The 19316-nt window shown below is 44.8% G+C and overlaps 1 long non-coding RNA gene and 1 pseudogene across 2 annotated transcripts in view; one reads left to right on the forward strand and one right to left on the reverse strand.

Annotated features, from left to right (window-relative positions):
• LOC109440036 (patr class I histocompatibility antigen, A-126 alpha chain) overlaps positions 1 to 19316 on the reverse strand; it is a 221823-nt gene that overhangs the window by 116549 nt on the left and 85958 nt on the right. The window lies entirely within an intron of this gene.
• Positions 12268 to 19316, forward strand: part of LOC109439898 (di-N-acetylchitobiase) — a 14517-nt pseudogene continuing 7468 nt past the window's right edge.

Genomic DNA, 19316 nt, shown 5'->3' on the forward strand with positions numbered 1-19316 from the left:
ACACATTTTTAAAATAGGAACTATTTTTAAAATAATCTGAAGTTAATTAGTATTTTATTTTATCTTGCTCTTGAAGAGGAAAGAGCTTCCCATGCTTTACCTTTGCTCAGTATGACTACCCTCCAGCCCAGCTTCAATAGTGTGATCTAGTTTGAGATGCAGAAATAAACCATGAGACAATCAGCGATGCACAGGAAGATATGCTCTTTTGTTGAGCATAGTGCAAGAGACATCTTGTTCTGCAGGATAGAATCTTTTTTTTTTTTTTTAAAGATTTTATTGGGGAAAGGGAAGAGGACTTTACTGGGGAACAGTGTGCATTTCCAGGACTTTTTGTTGGGGAACAATGTGTTTTTTCCAGGACCCATCAGCTCCATGCAAGTCAAGTTGTTTTCCTTTCAATCTTAGTTGTGGAGGGTGCAGCTCAGGTCCAAGTCCAGTCACCATTTTTAGTTGCAGGGGGTGCTGCCCACCATCCATTGCGGGAGTTGAACCAGCAACATTGTGGTTGAGAGCACACGCTCTAACCAACTGAGCCACCCAGCTGCCCGGGAGCTCAGCTGCAGCTCGTTGTTTTCATTCCAGTTGTGGAGGGCACAGCCCACTGGCCCATGTGGGAATCGACCCGGCAGCCCTGTTGCCCAGAGCTCACACTCTAACCAACTGAGCCACTTGTCCACCCCAGGATAGACTCTTAAAAGCAGCTAGAGAAGAAAAATTTTAATATACAAATAAACCTCATTAGGCCATTAGCAGATTTCTCCACAGAAACTCTACTGAAGACAGAAGACAGTGGAATGACATAATCAAAGTGTTTAAAGAAAAAATTTGCCAATCAAGCATACTCTATCTGGCAAAGTTACCTTTCAAACATGAAGGAGAAATAAAATCTTTCCCAGGCAAACAAAAGCTGAGGGAGTTAATCACCACTACATCTGCCTCACAAAAAATGCTGAAATAAATTCTTAAAGCTGAAATGAAAAGACATTAATTAGTGATAGGAAAATATAGGAAAGTACACGCAACTCATTAGTAAAGGTAAATATGCAGTCTGATAGTATCAAGGCTAAAGGAAAAAATATTTAAAATAGCTATAGCTATTATAATTTGTTAAAAAAACTCTATATACAAAAGGGTAGATTGTGATATCAAAAATTAAAAGAGGGGCATGAAACGAGGAGAGCTTTTATATACAATAGAAGCTCAGTTGCTATCAGTTTAAAATGAATTGTTTTATTCATAAGATGTTTTCTGTGAGCCTCATGGTAACCACAAAGCAAAAACCTAGAGTAGATGTGTGGAGAGCGGGCTGTAAGCTGACAAGGACCTTGCAGCCTGCAAGGTCACCCATGGGAAGCTTCGCCTCAGCATCTTCCCAGAAAGTACAAGATAACACTGATGCAGCCACAGACATACAAACTTGCCAATGTACAGAATGGAATGTTCTACTGATACTTACTTGTTCTGCTAATACTTACTTGTGTAGACTCTTGTTCTAAGACAATATAAAACTGTGTGTGAAATAAAGACTGTGCAACTGCTCCGCCATCTGTGGACGGTGTACCTCCCGATCCCAGCTTTCCTGTCTCTGTGTCTTTTCTCAATCTCCTCACCCTTCCCCCTCAGGCCGAGCCCTCCTGGTACCTCGGGCCTCAACAAGTGACGCCCAAACAGGGACCTGAGTACAGGAAGCAAAAAACGGACAAGAAGAGGTCCATCCTCTACTACCAAGTGGAGAAATGGAATGGCGTAGCTCTTGCCAAACACAGGTGAGGAGACTCCCCTCGAAGTTTAAGTAAGAGCTCTCAGAAAAAATTTAAGGAGAAGGAGGGGAGCAAGCTAAGTACAAGCCGGAGGAAAACATGGGACAGCACGGGTCCAAGGAAAGGGACCTCTTTGCGCAAATGCTAAAGGCTATGCTTAACACTCGCGGCTGTAATATTCGTTCAAGCCAGGTAATGGAATTCCTATCTTTTGTACAGGAGACATGCCCTTGGTTCCCGGAAGAGGGTACTACCGCTCAATCCCGCTACTTGGGAGATAGTTAGGCAACAACTCCATGACTGCTTCATGGCTGAAGGCCCTTCTAAGTTTCCCATCCCTATTTTTACGCTTTGGAATTTAGTGAAGGAGTCACTTAACCCCTCACCGGAGGTTTCGAGATTACCGCCTCCGTCATCGCACAGAGAACTCTCTCACGTCTTAGATCATGTGGTGGAGGGGAATAAAGCGCTGAAGTGCTCTAGTGCTCCCTCGGGTGCTGCCAGTACAGGATAAATCTCCACCCACACACACACACACACCCCCACACCCCGACTATGACAGGGAACTTCAGGATGAGGGACAAAAATATCGTAATCCCCCCCCCCATGCCTCCGGTCCCCAAGACTCCGATACAGGCGGTGAGTCTTCCCCTTCGGCTGACCTCCTGGCGGCCTTTGCTAAGCTTTCTTGTGAAGCGCCGCCACCGGCAGGGCACCCCCTCCTACCCGGAGCTGCCACCCCAGATCCTAAACAAGGACGCCCCCTTGTGCTCTCTGCTTTACAAAGGGGCATTCTCCAGGCCAGGGAAAAGGGAGAAGACACTTCCGGCTTTCAATTATACCCTGTAACAGAACGCACAGTTAATGGACAACCAGTTAGAGAACATGTAATTATTCCTTTTAAGATGCTTAAAGACCTCAAAACGGCATGTGCCACCTATGGGCCTACAGCCCCCGTTACCATTGCCTTGCTAGAAGGTTTACAAACTAATGCCCTAGCACCCAATGATTGGAAGACTATGGTTAAGGCTTGCCATAGTGTGGGGGGACTATTGTTATGGAAAAGTTAATGGACTGATTTGTTCGAACAACAAGCACAGAGAAATCAGGCTCATCAAGTGCCTATTACCTATGACATGCTGGTAGGAGAAGGTCAATTTAGACCCCTGAACCAACAGCTGGGTTATCCCCCACAAGCTTATCAACAAATTAACATAGCGGGAACTAAAGCCTGGAGTAGCCTGCCCACTTCGGGTAGAAAAGGGGAAGAATTAAGTAAAGTAAGACAGGGCCCTGATGAGTTGTATCAAGACTTTGTGTCCCGCCTATTACAGGCTGTCTCGCGTGTAATCTCATACGTTGAAGTGGGTCAAATTCTCACAAAACAGCTTGCCTATGAAAATGCCAATGGCCCCTGTCAGACCGTATAGAAAAAAGGGCACTTTATCAGATTTTATTAGGCTATGCTCGGATATTGGCCCTGCCCACATCCAGGGCACTGCTCTGGCAGCAGCCTTTTCCCAATCTATGGACAGGTTGGCCCAAGCCTGAGAAAACAACAAACAGACGGGCAAATGTTATACGTGTGGAAAACCCAGCCACTTTGCAAGAGAATGCCCTCAAAAGGGTCAATCCCGCTTTTCCCTGGCATACACCCCTAGGGCAAAACAGGGGGCCCGCCAGCGTGCCCCGGGGTTGTGCCCACAATTTCATCGCGGACGACATTGGTCCGGTGACTGTTGGTCACTACATGATGTTTTTGGAAACCCAATTCAGGGAAACGGACAGTGGGGCCATCCCCGGCCTCATCAAATAATGGGGGCCCTGACTACAACACGATCAGTAATACTCCAAAACACAGCCGACCCACAATCCAACAGCTATACAGGCCCACGCCCGGGAGCGCAGGATTGGACTTCAGTCCCACCTCCCAATATGTGTTGACCCCTGAAATGGAACCACAAGCGATTCCCACCAGGATATGGAGGCCTATTCCCCCAGGGACTGTAGGGTTAATCTTGGGGAGAAGCAGCTTTACTAGGAAGGGATTTCACGTTCTGCCCAGAGTTATAGATGAAGACTATGAGGGAGAAATCAAGGTCATGGCCCAGACCATCAGAAATATTGTCCAGGTTCTGTCCACTGACAGAATCGCACAATTGGTTTTAGTTCCCACTGTCAAACAGGAGAAATACTCTCATCAAAGTCTTGAGGCGCTCAAGGCTTTGGCTCTTCTGATGTATATTGGCTATAGCAAATTCAAAAGGACAGACCCACATTAACCCTATGGATAAAAGGAAAACAATTCTCGGGTCTACTAGATATGGGAGCTGATGTTTCTGTTATTGCCCACCAACATTGGCCCACGTCCTGGCCCACTACTCATGCTATGACACAACTACAGGGGATAGGAGAGGCCCAAGGCCCCTGACAAAGTTCAAAGATCCTTCACTGGATAGACCCAGACGGACAACAGGGAACCTTTGTCCCTATGTCCTCCCAGGATTACCTGTCAACCTCTGGGGACGTGATGTGTTGAGTTAGATGCACATTACTGTGTACAGCCCAAATACTCAGGTCTCCCATATGATGTTCAATCAGGGATTCCGACCCTCACAGGGGCTAGGAAAAAACAATCAGGGAATAACAGCCACCATACAGGTAAGACCTAAAAATGACAAATTAGGCTTAGGATATCCAAATTTAGAATAAGGGCCTTGGTAACTCCAGCTATCCCAGCTGGACTTACCGCAGAAAAAATAGTTTGGAAATCTGACACCCCTGTATGGGTAGACCAATGGCCCCTAACTCAGGACAAACTCCACGCAACACAACAGCTAGTTACTGAACAATTTGCTGCTGGTCATGTTGAACATTCCAATAGCCCTTGGAACACTCCAATATTTGTTATAAAGAAAAAAATCAGGTCAATGGAGGTTGTTACAAGACCTCTGCAAAGTTAATCAGACTATGGAGGTTATGGGAGCCACCCAGCCCGGCCTTCCCACACCCACTGTTATACGGTGGGACTTTTGTTTATTCATTATTGACCTTAAAGGTTGTTTCTTTACAATGAAGTGTTTCTTTACAATCCCCTTAGACCCTCAGGACAGAAAATATTTTGCCTTTAGTGTACCAGCCCTTAACTTCTAAGAACCCACGAAATGGTACCAATGGAAGGTCCTCCCTCAGGGGATGGACAACAGTCCTACTCTGTGCCAAAATTTTGTTGCCTTAGCTATTGATCCGATTAGAAAATGCTCCCTGATGTGTATATCATCCATTATATGGATGATATTCTAATTGCCCACAAAGATCCTGAGACCCTTCAAAAGGCATTTTCAGAACTAAGCGCCTCCTTAACAACCCACGGGCTTCACCCCCGGCAAGGTACAACAAGCTACTCCATTCTCCTACCTCGGAAAAACTATTTTTCAAAGAACAGTATGGCCACAAAAAATCCAAATCCGAGTAGATTCCCTCCAGTCACTAAATGATTTCCAAAAGTTATCAGGAGACATCAATTGGCTACGTCCATATTTAGATATAACTATAGGTCATAACTACAGCCTCTCTTTAATATTCTCAAAGGAGACCCTGACCCCATGTCTCCTCGACAGTTGTTCTCCGATGCTCGCCAAGCTCTCCAATTAGTTAACAAGGCCATTCAACAAACCCAGGTTTTTCGGATCGACCCTTTCGTGCTGATCAAGCTTATTATTTGTCCCACCAAGCCACAATCTACAGGACTTTTATGGCAAGATCAGGGGCCAATTGAGTGGCTCCACCTGCCCAATATGGGCCCCAAGATACTCCTTCCCTATTATGACCTCGTTGGCACCCTAATTCACAAAGGCCGAAAACAACTAAGATAGCTTATAGGTTATGACCCCCAGGTTATAATTGTACCCTATACCCCAAAGCAACAACATTGGCTATTCCAATACTCAGATACCTGGAAGTTGGCGCTTGCCCAATTCCCTGCAACCATTGATTGCCACTATCCAGCCAATAAACTCCTTCAGTTCCTGCTACAAAACCCAGTAATTTTCCCCAACGTGATTTCCCCAAACCCTACTCCTAACATGCTTACCATTTTTACAGATGGTTCCAGTAACGGCATGGCCGTAGTACATACTCCCTCACAGACACATTCCAAACAAACACACTTTACCTCTGCCCAGCGTACCAAACTCGCTGCTCTAATTTGGGCCCTGGAGCTCCATCCCTGCCTGGCTCTTAACATCTTTTCCAATAGCTCCTACTTACACACAGTCAGTAGGGTTATCGAGACTGCTGTCATCGGCCACACTGCCGATGAAGGACTTTTTCATTTGTTTTGCCAACACCAACAGCTAATTCAGGCCAGGGCCAAACCATGCTATATTGGCCATATCCGGGCCCACTCTCGACTCTCTGGGCCCCTAACACTAGGCAATGACATTGCTGATCAGGCTACACAACCCCAAACATATGCCCTTCTGGCTGCCCAGGTATCCCAATCCACACCTATCACAGGCACAACAATCTCATGTTACCTATCATCAAAATGCTTCTGCTTTATGACGTCAGTTTGGTATTACCAGAGAAGAGGCCCAACACATTGTCAAATCTTGTTCCACTTGCCAAGTCCATCTCCCTGTACCCTGCTACGGAGTAAATCCTAGAGGCCTTCTCCCCAACCAACTTGGGCAGATGGATGTTACTCATGTTTCCTCCTTTAGAAATGTCCCTTATGTTCATGTTATTGACACTTATTCTGGGTTCTTATTCACTACTGTGCGACCCGGAGAAGGGACTACCCACGTCATTAGTCATTGCCTCCACGCATTTTCAGTAATGGGCCTCCCTCAACAATTAAAACCTGACAACGGCCCCAGATATACCAGTAAAGTTTTTGCTCAGTTCTGCTCTCAGTTTCGGATCACACATACCACAGGGATCCCTTATAACCCCCAAGGACAAGGAATCATAGAACATGCTCACGGCACACTCAAAATATAAATACAAAAACAAAAAGGGGAGTTACCCTGGCAACACCCAATAATATCTTAAACCATTCACTCTTTACCCTCAATTTTTTAAACATGGATGCCTCTGGACACAGGGTGACCGAACAACACTGGACACCAGAGGGCCCTTCGCTGCCCATGGGACGATGGAAAGACTCTCTTGATAATGCTTGGCATGGGCCCAATCCTGTGCTGGTCTGGGGTAGGGGTCATGTTTATGTTTTCCTAGGAACACGGACGGCCCTCGGTGGTTACCAGAACGACTAGTGAGACATTGTGATGGACCCAAACCCCGATCCCGACTCCATGTCACCGCCCATGAGATGCCTCAAAATAATACCACCTGTGGTGATCCCTCAGACTTGGGAGACCCTCCAAGCCCAGCCGCCGACATGGGAACAACTCAAGCACCTAATGACTGAAGGAGAAAACATGGTTCGACGACAAGGATTGCCCATAACTCCTGAGCGGCTCTTTCTCACCATGATGGCCATCATAACAATACAGTCGGCTACTGAGTCATCCAACACTGACTCGTAGACCAAGGGGGAGAGCTGGGCTATAGGCTGATGGGGACCTTGCAGCTTGCAAGGTCATTCATAAGAGGCCTCACCCCAACATCTCACCCCAGAAAAATTTAGAGAGGTGAGACACAAAAGAGTCTGTGAGACTGATCCTTTTGGGGATTTTACCTCACCCTTGTGCTTACACCTTAGGTCTCCCTCTTTGGCCCCAAAAGATGGCTGGCTAGTCAATGACAGGTAAGAATCCTCAAGGGAGGAATGACCTAAGCCAGACACAGCCACATAGGGGCCATCTGGAGAACTCGACCCCAAAAAGATGGCTGGTTAGTCAATGACGGGTAAAAATAACCTAAGCCAGGCACAGCCACATAGGGGCCATCTAGAGAACTCAACCCCAAAAGAAGGCTGTCTAGTCAATGATGGGTGAGATTCCTCAACCTAAAACAGACACAGTCACATAGGGGTCATCTAATTAGCTATATTCAATAATTTGAACAATTCTTTATAACATCAGTTTCTCCATCTATTTTTTCTGTTTCTACATATAGGTTTTGTCCCCTGGAGAAACACATACTACAATTACTATTTACATTATAAACACTTTTGTCAGACTAGGGTGATTTGGTTTAATTCTATTTTTCTGGTTTTATATATGAGACTCATAGACCATGGCTTAAAGCAAAAAGAGAAGGGGGAGATGTGGGGAGTGGGCTATAAGCTGACAAGGATCTTGCAGCCTGCAAGGTCACCCGTGGGAAATCTCACTTCAGCATCTTCCCAGAAAGTACAAGATAACACTGATGCAGCCAAAGACATACAAACTTGCCAATGTACAGAATGGAATGTTCTACTGATACTTACTTGTCTGCAATACTTACTTGTGTAGACTGTTGTTCTCAGACAGCATAAAACTGTGTGTGAAATAAAGACTACGCCGCTGCTCCGCCATCCGTGGATGGTGGCCCTCCCGATCCAAGCATTCCTGTCTCTTGTGTCTTTTTTCTATCTCCTCGCCCTTCCCCCTCAGGCAGAGCCCTCCTGGCCGCATGGGCTGCAGCATAGATGCACAAAAGATAGAGAAAAAGGAAACAGAGCATAGCACACACCATGGAAAATCACCAATTTACAAAGATAGACAGAAATAGTGGGCAAAAGAAACAATAGAAATAAAAGACAACAAGGAAGCAATAATAAGATAGCATTGATAAGTTCTTACATATCAATAATTACCCTAAATATAAATGGATTGAATTCACCAATCAAAAGGCTGGATGTATGAAAAACAAGACCCACTACATCCTCCCTATAAGAGACTCACTTCAGATTTAAGGACACACATGGGATCAAATTGAGGGGATGGCAAAAGGTATCCCACACAAGTGGAACCCAAAAGAAAGTACACACACACACACACACACACACACACACACACACACACACACATATATATATATCAGACAAAATAGACTTTAAGCCAAAAATGGTAACAAATGACAAGGAAGTTCACTATTTTTGACTGGTTCAATTTCATGTTTTCTATCTCCATTTTCATGTTTCCTATCTCTTTGTTGAAGCTCTCCCTGAGATTGTTGAGCATCCTTGTAACCACTGTTTGGAACTCTGCATCTGGTAGATTGCTTATCTCCACTTTGTTAAGTTCTTTTTCTGGATCTTTGTTCTGTTCTTTTATTAGGGACATGTTTCTTTGTCTCCCCATTTTGGTTGCCACCCTCTGTTTGTTTCTACGTATAAGGTAGGGCTGTATGTCTCCTGGTCTTAGTAGAATGGCCTTATGTAGTAAGTGTGCTGTGGGGCTCAGTGGTGCAGTCTTTCTGGTCACCTGAGCCACACACTCCAGGTGTGTGTTGTGTGTGCCCTCCTCTTATAGTTGAGCCTTGGTTGAAATTTGCACATCAGTAGGAGAGACTGACCCTCGGGCTCACCGGTTGTGAGGACTAGCCTTGACTACAGTGGAAGGGTTGTTTTGCATGGGCTGACCCTACAGAGCATGATCTGCCTCACCAAGGCTGTGGTGTCTGCCCAATCTCCCCCTTGGGAGTGTCATTCTTGGAGGTGGCTGGGTGATGCTCCAGCTCATTTTAAAGCTGGCCACTGGGAGCACCAGCCCCAAGACCACCTTGAAGGGGATCCACTGTAGGTCAAGTTCAGCCACAGCCTGTGTCCCACCCAAGACCATCTGGCAGGAGCCACAAAGAATCCACAGATGGCCACCATCACTTACATGCTTGGAAGAGCCTTGAGAGGCCAAGTCATGAACCAAGGCTGGCTGCCGGTAGTGCCAGGCTTAGAGCTGCTCAGCCAGAGGTCCAGGACATGCTCAAGTCAGGTGCTACTTGTTGGGGTTCCGAGAACCTTTGAAAGACCCTAGGAAAATCTGCAGCATGAGCTAATGCAGGCAATTTGTATGAAAAAGCCACTGGAAAAGGCTTCGGTGTGCCCAAAAGTTGGACAGGATGGGATCTTGAATTGCCAGGGCATGGCCAATGCACAGCGGAGACTCGAATATGGTGGGCACCTGCATCTGCACACTGGGAAGAGGGAGGGCTCAGCAAAGAAACAATGGCCTCTGCCATCTCCCCTGTCCATAAGAAAGCCACCTCTCCAGTCCCCATCCAAAGCCAGACAACTCAGTTTCCCATATATCCCTGCCACCTTTCCAGCTGCTGCCCCAGTGCTGGAGCTCAGAGTGAGTGATTCCGTTGGAGGATAAGCCTGTGCGTGGTCCCTTTAAGAGGAGCACCTGTGAGTGCAGCCACTCTCAGTCTCAGTCAGTCACAATCTCCACTGGTTTTCACAGGCAGAAATTATGGGAACTTCTCTCCCCAGCATTGGAACCTTGGGCTGGGGTAGGGCTGGGACTTCTTACTCCTCCAGGGGTGGGGGGACCTCCACAGCTGAGATATCTCTCCCGATCTTTACTGGTCACATGCAGGTGTGGGACCAGCCCATCTTGCCTCTCTGCCCTTCCTATCAGTCTTGAGGTGGCTTTTTCTGCATGTCCTTAGTTGTAGGGCTTCAGTTCAGCAAGATTTTAGGTGATTCTCAATGATGTTTTTTTTCTAGTTTAGTTTGAATTTTGATGTGGTCATGAGAGAAGGTAAGCACAGTGTTTACCTACTGCGCCATCTTGGTCCTGACCCTCAAAATCTTACTATTTTCAATATTTTCCTAAAATTTTTTGTCTTTAGGATGAGGTGGTTCACTTAAAAAAGGGGCAGATGGGTGATGATTCTTACAATTTGGAACAGAAATGTAAGACCTGATCAGGGTGGGAGATCCATCTCTTTGTTGAGGCAGCGGCAGGTGGGCAGAGGAGAAGGGCAGGTGAGGAGGGGAGGTGAAACGCTGCATATTCCTCTCTGTGTTCAATGAAGTTTCAGCTTTGACTGGTGCTATAGACTGAATGTCTGTGTCCCCCTCAAATTCATATGTTGAAATCCTAACTTCCAATGCAGTTATATTTGGAAGTAGGGCCTTTGGGGGGTAATGAAGTCATGAAGGTGGAGGCCCCATGAATGGGATTAGAGCCCCGGTAAATTGACCTGAGAGCTTGTTCTCTCTCTCTCTCTCTCTCTCTCTCTCTCTCTCTCTCTCTCTCCTCTCCTCCACATGAGGACATGAGAAGAAGGCCATCTGCAAACCAGGAAGTGGGTCCTCACCCGACACAGGATCTGCCGGCACCAGAACTGTGAGCAATAAATTCCTGTTATTTAAGCCACTCAGTCTATGGATCTTTTGTTATAGCAGCTGGGACTGAAGCCCTTGGTCATTTCCTGCATATTTGTGTGCATTCCTTCTTTGTACTGTAATTTGTACTTGCTCCTTAGATGGGTCCTTGTTGCTCCAGGTCACGGGGCCTCACACATCCCATGGACTGAGCGGTTCTACAAAACCCTAGAGATTCAGGGCTGAGAAGGGCCTGTCTCCATCCTGTCCCATCTCTGGACATGCTGCTCATGTAGATTTCACTCCTTCCTCACGGGATTTATCTGTAGGCTGTTTGGGGAGAGAGCAGCAGTCATCCCGTCCTGGCCACGCTTGTTCTCTGACAGAGGTTGGTGATTCCCCACGACCCAGGGCAGCAGTGACTGCACACGGGGCCCCTCTGACTTTCACACACTAATCATGAGAGTGTTCTGTCTTTGCCTTCCTTCTAGCAGTTACCAGACACTTCTTAATTCACACGTGTTATGGAATTAATATGGAGAAGTGATGTGTCAATTCTGCAATATGAGTCAATTCTTGTTGCTATTTTATCTTTCTGAGTGCCTTATTAGGTCTTGGAGAGAACAGATGGAAGAATCAAAGGGATCACTGAAGAGACTTAGTGATCAGGCTATTTACAGATTTGCAGGCAGGTGACAGCAATAGATGGCAGAGCTCCCTGGGACTAGAAACAGCAGGACACTGTTACCATCTCTAGACTGAAAGGACAGCAGAAGGGAGTTGTTTCCAGAACCCAGAAATGCTGTGACCTTCTAGAGAGCCACCAAACACGTGCTACTGCTATAGGTTGAGGAATGCAGGCACTGCTGCAGCAGCGCTGGAGGGAAGAGTGGGGCATCAGCGCCTTGAATCCTCCCTCCTCCCTGCAGAGCCTCCTACTGGCAAACCCAGTTTGTTCCCCCCACCCACCCCGTGGTGTGTTTTGTGAAAATGACCAAAATACAAGTGATGCCTCACGAGCCATTTAGGACTTGAAGAGCAGACAAAGGAGAACACTGGGACGTTGAGATTATACAAATTCTGTGACAGAAAAGGCAGGATGTGTGTTTTCAGTTATAAGAATAAATGTTGGGAAGATGACAGACATTAGGCTCATTCTGTATGCCCTCCTGGGTTGTGTCCCAGTAGGAAGGAGAGGAAATGGCTGCACATACCCAAGATGCAGAGCGTCCTGGGAGGAATTTCCAAAACCGAAAGGTGGTGAGGTCTCCACTAGCCAGGATGGACAAGCACAGGCTGGACAACCACTGCAAAGGGACCTACGTTCACTTCCTGGATGTGTATGAAAGCGCACGTCTAGACACAGGAGGCAGGGTGGTAATGACAGTGGTTCCCTCAGGTTCTGCCAGCAAATGAGAGCTCGTGGCCTGTGGGTATTAACCTGCTGGAAAAGGGACTGTTAGCTTCCCTTGACTTCTCCCCCCAAAATCATGGCCCTGAGCTAACCTGCTTATCCTACTGGATAATTTTTAACATGTATTTTATGCCCCTGGGCAAATCTTGTGTTTGCCTTCACTTATATGCTGTGAACTTCACTCATTGGTTAGGGTTTCATTTAACAAGCCTCTTCACAGCCCTACAAATTCCACCTGACACTAAGAATTGTACTGAACAGGTAATAAACACATGTTTCTCTCAGTCATTCACAACTTTCCCTATTTTTTAAAATAAAAGTTGTCTAGGGGCGCATGGGTGGCTCAGTTGGTTAGAGCGCAAGCTGTGAGCAACAGGGTTGCCAGTTCAATTCCCACATGGGCCAGTGGGCTCTCAACCACAAGGTTGCCAGTTCGATTCCTCGAGTCCCACAAGGGATGGTGGGCTCCGCCCCCTGTAACTAAAGATTGAACGTGGCACCTTGAGCTGAGCTGCCACTGAGCTCCTGGATGGCTGGGTTAGAGCGCATCCTCTCAAACACAAGGTTGCCGGTTCGACTCCTGCAAGGGAAGGTGGGCTGTGCCCCCTGCAACTAGCAACGGCAACTGGACCTGGAGCTGAGCTGCGCCCTCCATAACTAAGATTGAAAGAACAACAACTTGAAGCTGAACGGCACCCTCTACAACTAAGATTGAAAGGACAACAACTTGACTTGGAAAAAAAGTCCTGGAAGTACACACTGTTCCCCAATAAAGTCCTGTTCCCTTTCCCCAATTAGAGAGACATCTTTAAATTAAAACAATTTTGGTGACAACATGGATGGATCTTGAGAGAGTAATGCTGAGCGAAACAAGTCAGACAGAAAAAACAGAGAACCATGTGATTTCACTGATATGTGGTATATAAACCAAAAACAACAAAAGAACAAGACAAACAAATGAGAAACAGAAACTCATAGACACAGACAATAGTTTAGTGGTTGCCAGAGGGTCAGGGGGACGGGGGGTGGGGGGTGGGAGATGAAAGTAAGGGGGATCGAATATATGGTGATGGAAGGAGAACTGACTCTGGGTGATGAACACACAATGGGATTTATAGATGATGTAATACAGAATTGTACACCTGAAATCTATGTAATTTTACTAACAATTGTCACCCCAATAAATTTAATTAAAAAAAAACCAACAATTTGGAATGTTGTAAATATTCAAAGATGGAATCAGAATCATTTCTAGTTATGTAGTATTTGAACTAATATATCATTTTCAGGAAATTTCACAAATAAACCAAGAAGGTTGTGCTGACACCAACTACTTTTCATGATAATATTTTTAGCTCTTGGTTTAGAGTAAAGCAAAATTATCCAGCTGTCTCTCCATGTTGCCAGCTTTAACCCTTTCTGGAGCTAAGGAGACACTGTATTAAAGAAAATACCAGTGGTTACCAGAGGGGAAGAGGGTGGGGGACGGATGAAGAGGGTAAAGGAGGTCAACTATATGGTGACAGAAGGAGACTAGACTTTGGGTTGTGAGCACACGGTTCAATACATAGTTGATGTATTATAGAATTGTACACCTGAAATGTGTATGTTATTAACCAGTGTTACTCCAATAAATTTGAATGAAAATGAAAAAGCTATAGCAGCATTAAGGCAGCCAATGGGATTTATTTAATGATCTGGATTTATTAAGAACTCATGAAATAATTATATTATCATAAATTTATTTTTGTTAACATTGTGTGTATGTATAGTAATATTGTTAGAGGCTTATACAAACAGTAGTCCTTTGCTCCCTGTCCCTACCCCTAGTCATACCTCCCATAGGCAACCACCTTCAATTCTTCTATTTCTCCTCCTGTTTACCTTTTATCTCTAAATTATACACTTATGCTGATAGTTCTTGATTAATCATTTTTAGACATTGTTTATTGAGCTCCTATCATGATAATGAGGACTTTTGATCCTTTACACACATGTCCACTGCCCTTTTACCCAAATGCCCAACATGGCTGTATCATCATTCATGGCTATAAAGACGACAACTTTACAAGACGTGTTAGTTGCAACAGCCCAGAGGAGACATGATGGTGATTAGATTATGGTGGTAGCTGTGGAGATGGGAAAAATAATGACTGATTCAAGAGATATGTGGGAGGAAGAGTAGATGAAACTGAGTATTTTTGGATGTAAAGGATGAGAAAGAGGGAGGTTCATGGGGAAACGGTGGAGATGGATACTGATGTCATTTACTGAAATGAACACTGAGGTAGCAGCAGGTTGGGGTGGGGATGGGAGAATCGTAAGTTCAGTTTGTGACATGTTGAGTTTGAGCAGTCTAAAAAGTTCCCAGATGGAGGCAGAATAGTTGAATATGCAGGTTTAAATCTCTACACAGACTGGACTGGATTGGGAGTCGTCATTGTGGTGGCAACTGAACATGGCGATGAGTGACAATATCTGAGGAGAAAGGAGAAAGTGAGAAGAGTGTCTTGCTTTGTGTACAGAGGAAGACTAACATTTAAGAATAAGCAGAAGGAAGCCAGTAAGGGATTTCGAGAAGGAGTTGCTAGAGAAATGGAAGGAAAATAAGGTGTGTTTGCTGTCAGAAGCCAAAAGAAGATCCTTGAAGAGACACAGAGGGGTCCAATTAAGTAGTAAATGGAAAGTTCCAGAGAGGGCAGGAGCAAGGGGCTCAGGAACACAGACAATGGTAGAGAGAGAAAGATAGTAAGTGTAACAGAGGAAGAGGTCTTGTATGTGGAAATGGGATTTATGCATCTCAAAGCAGAAGGTTTAAAATAGTTGCTGCAAATAATAGGAGAGGAAGTCACCAAAGATGTGTAGTAGGAGTTCCTAGCATTGCTGAAACTGAATTGGAACTGCTGACTATGAATACTGGTACAAAATATCTCGTAGGACCCTTGGTATATATTACCCTTGGAGGTTCGGAAAAAGTATTATATATAGAAAATCCATTATGGGCAGGAGCCTTTTGGTGGAGAGTTTTGCTATGTCAACATGTTGTTTGTGATCCCTAATTCTATTGGCATCAATTTGGGAAAATTCTATTTTTTGGAACAAGACGTTTTTTTGTACCTGGTAACCAAATATATTAGCCCAGAGTCAAGAATAAAATTTTTTTTATACCTCCCCAAAAGACTTACACAAGCAAAAAAGAAATACCTTGCAGGGTAACTTCCTTCAGCTTTATTCTGTCCCCCAGTTTCAGGCACAAAGAAGACAAGTAGCAGGTCTGGTCTAGGGACTGAAATTCTTTTTTATTTTATTTATTTATTTATTTATTTAGCTGCAACATCAGGTAGACCTAGGAAGCAGGGTTTTGAGGTGGAAGTGGTAAGAAAATCAAGGAACACAGCAGCTCCACCTTCTGAAAATATTTCTCTCTAAGTTGGAAAAAAGATGTTTTCAAGATAGAATACCCAGAGAGAATGAGCTTTCTGTTGACTTCTTAAAAGTTAAATGGAGTTTACTGACAATGATTTAGCTAGGTTTTTGAATGATTTGATTAATTCCACAGCCTCAGTTAAAAAAACAACTTTGTATTGTTATATTGTTTTCGTCTAAAAGAAAACTGATTGTGGGGCCAGCCCGGTGGCTCAGGCGATTGGAGCTCCGTGCTCTTAACTCTGAAGGCTGCTGGTTCAATTCCTACATGGGCCAGTGGGCTCTCAACCACAAGGTTGCTGGTTCAATTCCTCGAGTCCCGCAAGGGATGGTGGGCTGCGCCCCCTACAACTAGCAATGGCAACTGGACCTGGAGCTGAGCTGCACCCTCCACAACTAAGATTGAAAGCACAACAACTTTACTTGGAAAAATGTCCTGGAAGTACACGCTGTTCCCAAATAAAGTCCTGTTCCCCTTCCCCCAATAAAAAATAAAAATAAAAATAAAAGATAAAAGAATTAAAAGAAAACTGATTGTTAAAATACCTTTTCCAAAGAATTAATTTTTGTAAGAAAGCATCCCAGTTGTAGATAGGCAATGTACCCAGATCCAAAGAAGACTTGGAGGACAATTCATGACTGTGGTTGGCAGAATTTTGGCCCCTGTATCAGTTTGCTGAGACTGATGTGACAGAGTACAACAGACTGGGTGGCTTCAACTACAGAAATTTAGTTTCTCACAATTCTGACGGCTAGAAGTGCTAGGTCAAGGCACTTCTCTTAGTTGTAGATGACCATCTTTTCCCTGTCGTCACATGGTCTTCCCTCCCTCCACGTGTGTCTATGTCCTACTCTCCTCTGCTTATAAGGAGACCAGTCATATTGGGTTAGAGCCCACACTGATGACCTAATTTTAATATAATTACTTCTTTAAAGGCCCTATCTCCAAAAGTAGCCAAAAGGTACTGGAGGTTAGGAGTGCAACATAAATTTAGGGGGACACAAAGGGTCCCTTTGACCTTGCCCCTTTAATCACATCTATGAATATGGCAAAGGGATTCTGTAATTAAGGTAAGATATAATTAGGGTAAGAGATCTAAAGATAAAGAGATTATCCTGGATTACCCATGTGTACCCAGTCTAATCCCATGCGCTGGTAAAAGAAGAGAACTTTCTCCAGCCAGAGGCAGAAGAAGTCAGAGAGATTCTAAGCATGAGAAGGTTTGGTGAACCGTGCCGGCTCTGAGAGCCCACAGGCAAGGACAGAGGGGGCCTCCAGGAGGACAGGGTGGCCCTCAGCTGACATCCAGCAAGGAAATGGGAACCTCAGTCCTACAGCTGCGAGGAACTGAATTCAGGCAACAACCTAAAAGAACTTGGAAGCGGATTCTTCCCCAGAGCCTCCCACCAAGAACCCACCCAGCCAATGACACCTTGATTTCTGCCGTGTGAACCCTGAAGCAGAGAAACCATTTGAGTCTTGAGGCAGCCAAGACTTCTGACCTACAGACTGTGAGATAGTAAGTTTGTGTTGTCTTAAGCTACTAAATTTGTGGTGATTTATTACAGTTAGCAATAGAAAATAAATGAACAACAAACTGAAGAGTCAGCAACTTAAGGAAAAGTACAGTGGTACCTCCGTTTTCGAACGTGTCCATTGACAACATTTTGGTTTACGAATACCGTAAACCCAAAAGTAAATGATTTGGTTTTCGAACATGCCTCGGAAGTCGAAAATGTCACGGGGCTTCCGCTGAGTGCAAGATCCTGAGGCCCAGCTGTCGGCTGTTTTCGAAAGTTTCAGAACTCCAACGGTCTTCCAGAATGGATTATGTTCGAAAACCGAGGTACCCCGTACTAGAAATTAAATCTACAGGTGACTTTAACTTAGAATGAGCCAAATAATAAAATAAATCCAATAAAGTTACTAGTACAATTGAAGTTTACTTGGGAAATGAACCAGGATTTCTTCAAAGTCCTGTTGAAGAATCAGAAAATTAGCGGAACGAACTCCTGGTTGGAGCTAAATTCTGAATGGTTGTCAGTAATTGTGAATGATTCCTCTCCTGACAAGTAAAAATCAACATCTGGGAGTCTGAATGCATCAATAATACAAATACACCTCTCCTCTCTCACCTTCAACAAGAAAATAAATTGTACAATTATAGCTACACTGAAAAGAATGTTGTGAAACTCTCACACAATGTCTGGCACAAAGTAAGATTTTAGTGAATGTTTATTATTAGTATTATTAGTAGTATTATTATTATTACCTCATTTCATTTGATTGGCATATTCCTGAGAAGTAAATATTTTAATTCGCAAAAGTAAAGGATAATTTTCTATTGACTTAGCATATAACTTAAGAGAGAGATTTTTTTGGACTGAGTCCGAGTTGTTTTAAGATTTGCACCTGAGAAGCCGCAAGCCCAAAGAAACGCCAGCTGGCTGAGTGCAGGACGTGGGTTCATTGAGACTTACTGACCGGGGAGAGTCTCCGGTAGCGGCCGGCCGGAGAGGTAGTGATCGGCCCCAAGGTGGAGGAGAAGCGAGGTTATATAGGTCCCGCAAAACAAACGCGTTCCGTGGGAGAAACGATCTGGTGGGCCCTGCAGGCCTGCTCTCGTGCACACTGTGTCCCAAGAAGCCAGGAGACCTTGCCAGCTGGGCAGGGTACAGAACTGGGGTCTGCTAAGCAGCGTTCCCATGGAGCCAGGAGAACTCCACTGCCTTGCCTGGTAGCTTGTCTGCCTGTGGGCCAGGTCCTTACAGAGATAATCCTATGGGGGGGAAAGTCAATAATAAGATTTAAAAGTCACAAATAAAAATACAGGAAAATATTAATAATAATTTTTATTATTAATAATAAATATTAATAAATATTGTTATTAATATTTTCATGTTACATAAAATGTCACATCTGCTCTATTAAATGACATAAAGAGGCTTCTGAGGCAAGAGTCTCAAACTCCAAGGCCTTCCAGGGCCAGGCAAGTAAAATAAATGTATGAGGTGAAGGGGCATGAAGATAATAGGGAGTGATGGAAAATTAACAGCAGGACAGTATCCACCTTGCCTGGAAGCATTTTAATTCAACTGCCTTTAAAAGACTGCTGTTCAAACAAAATACGTTTGAGGGCCATCGTGCAATTGTTTGCTCCCTGCATTTCCTAGTCCTGTCTACTTTCCCAGGTCAAAGACCATTAGCTTCTCTTAGAGCGATCAAGAGCACACACTTAGAAGTTTTACTGTGTAGGAGGGAAGAAGACAGGGAGGGAGGGAAGGGAAGAAAGGAGAAAGCCCAGGAGAGAGGAAGGAAAAGGAGAGAAGAGCATAACGGCCCTCAGAGTTACTGAGAACAGATGACTAAGATGAGAGGCAATGGAGGTAGAATTGTCTGTATTTGTCAAGGGCCTGCTCTAATCGAGGCCCTACTCTAGTCAAGACCATCTGTTAGGAACTGTAAGATGGATGGAGTCTCTGGGCTCAG

Source organism: Rhinolophus sinicus, linkage group LG05, assembly GCF_036562045.2.
Source record: "Rhinolophus sinicus isolate RSC01 linkage group LG05, ASM3656204v1, whole genome shotgun sequence".
Lineage (NCBI taxonomy): Eukaryota > Metazoa > Chordata > Mammalia > Chiroptera > Rhinolophidae > Rhinolophus > Rhinolophus sinicus.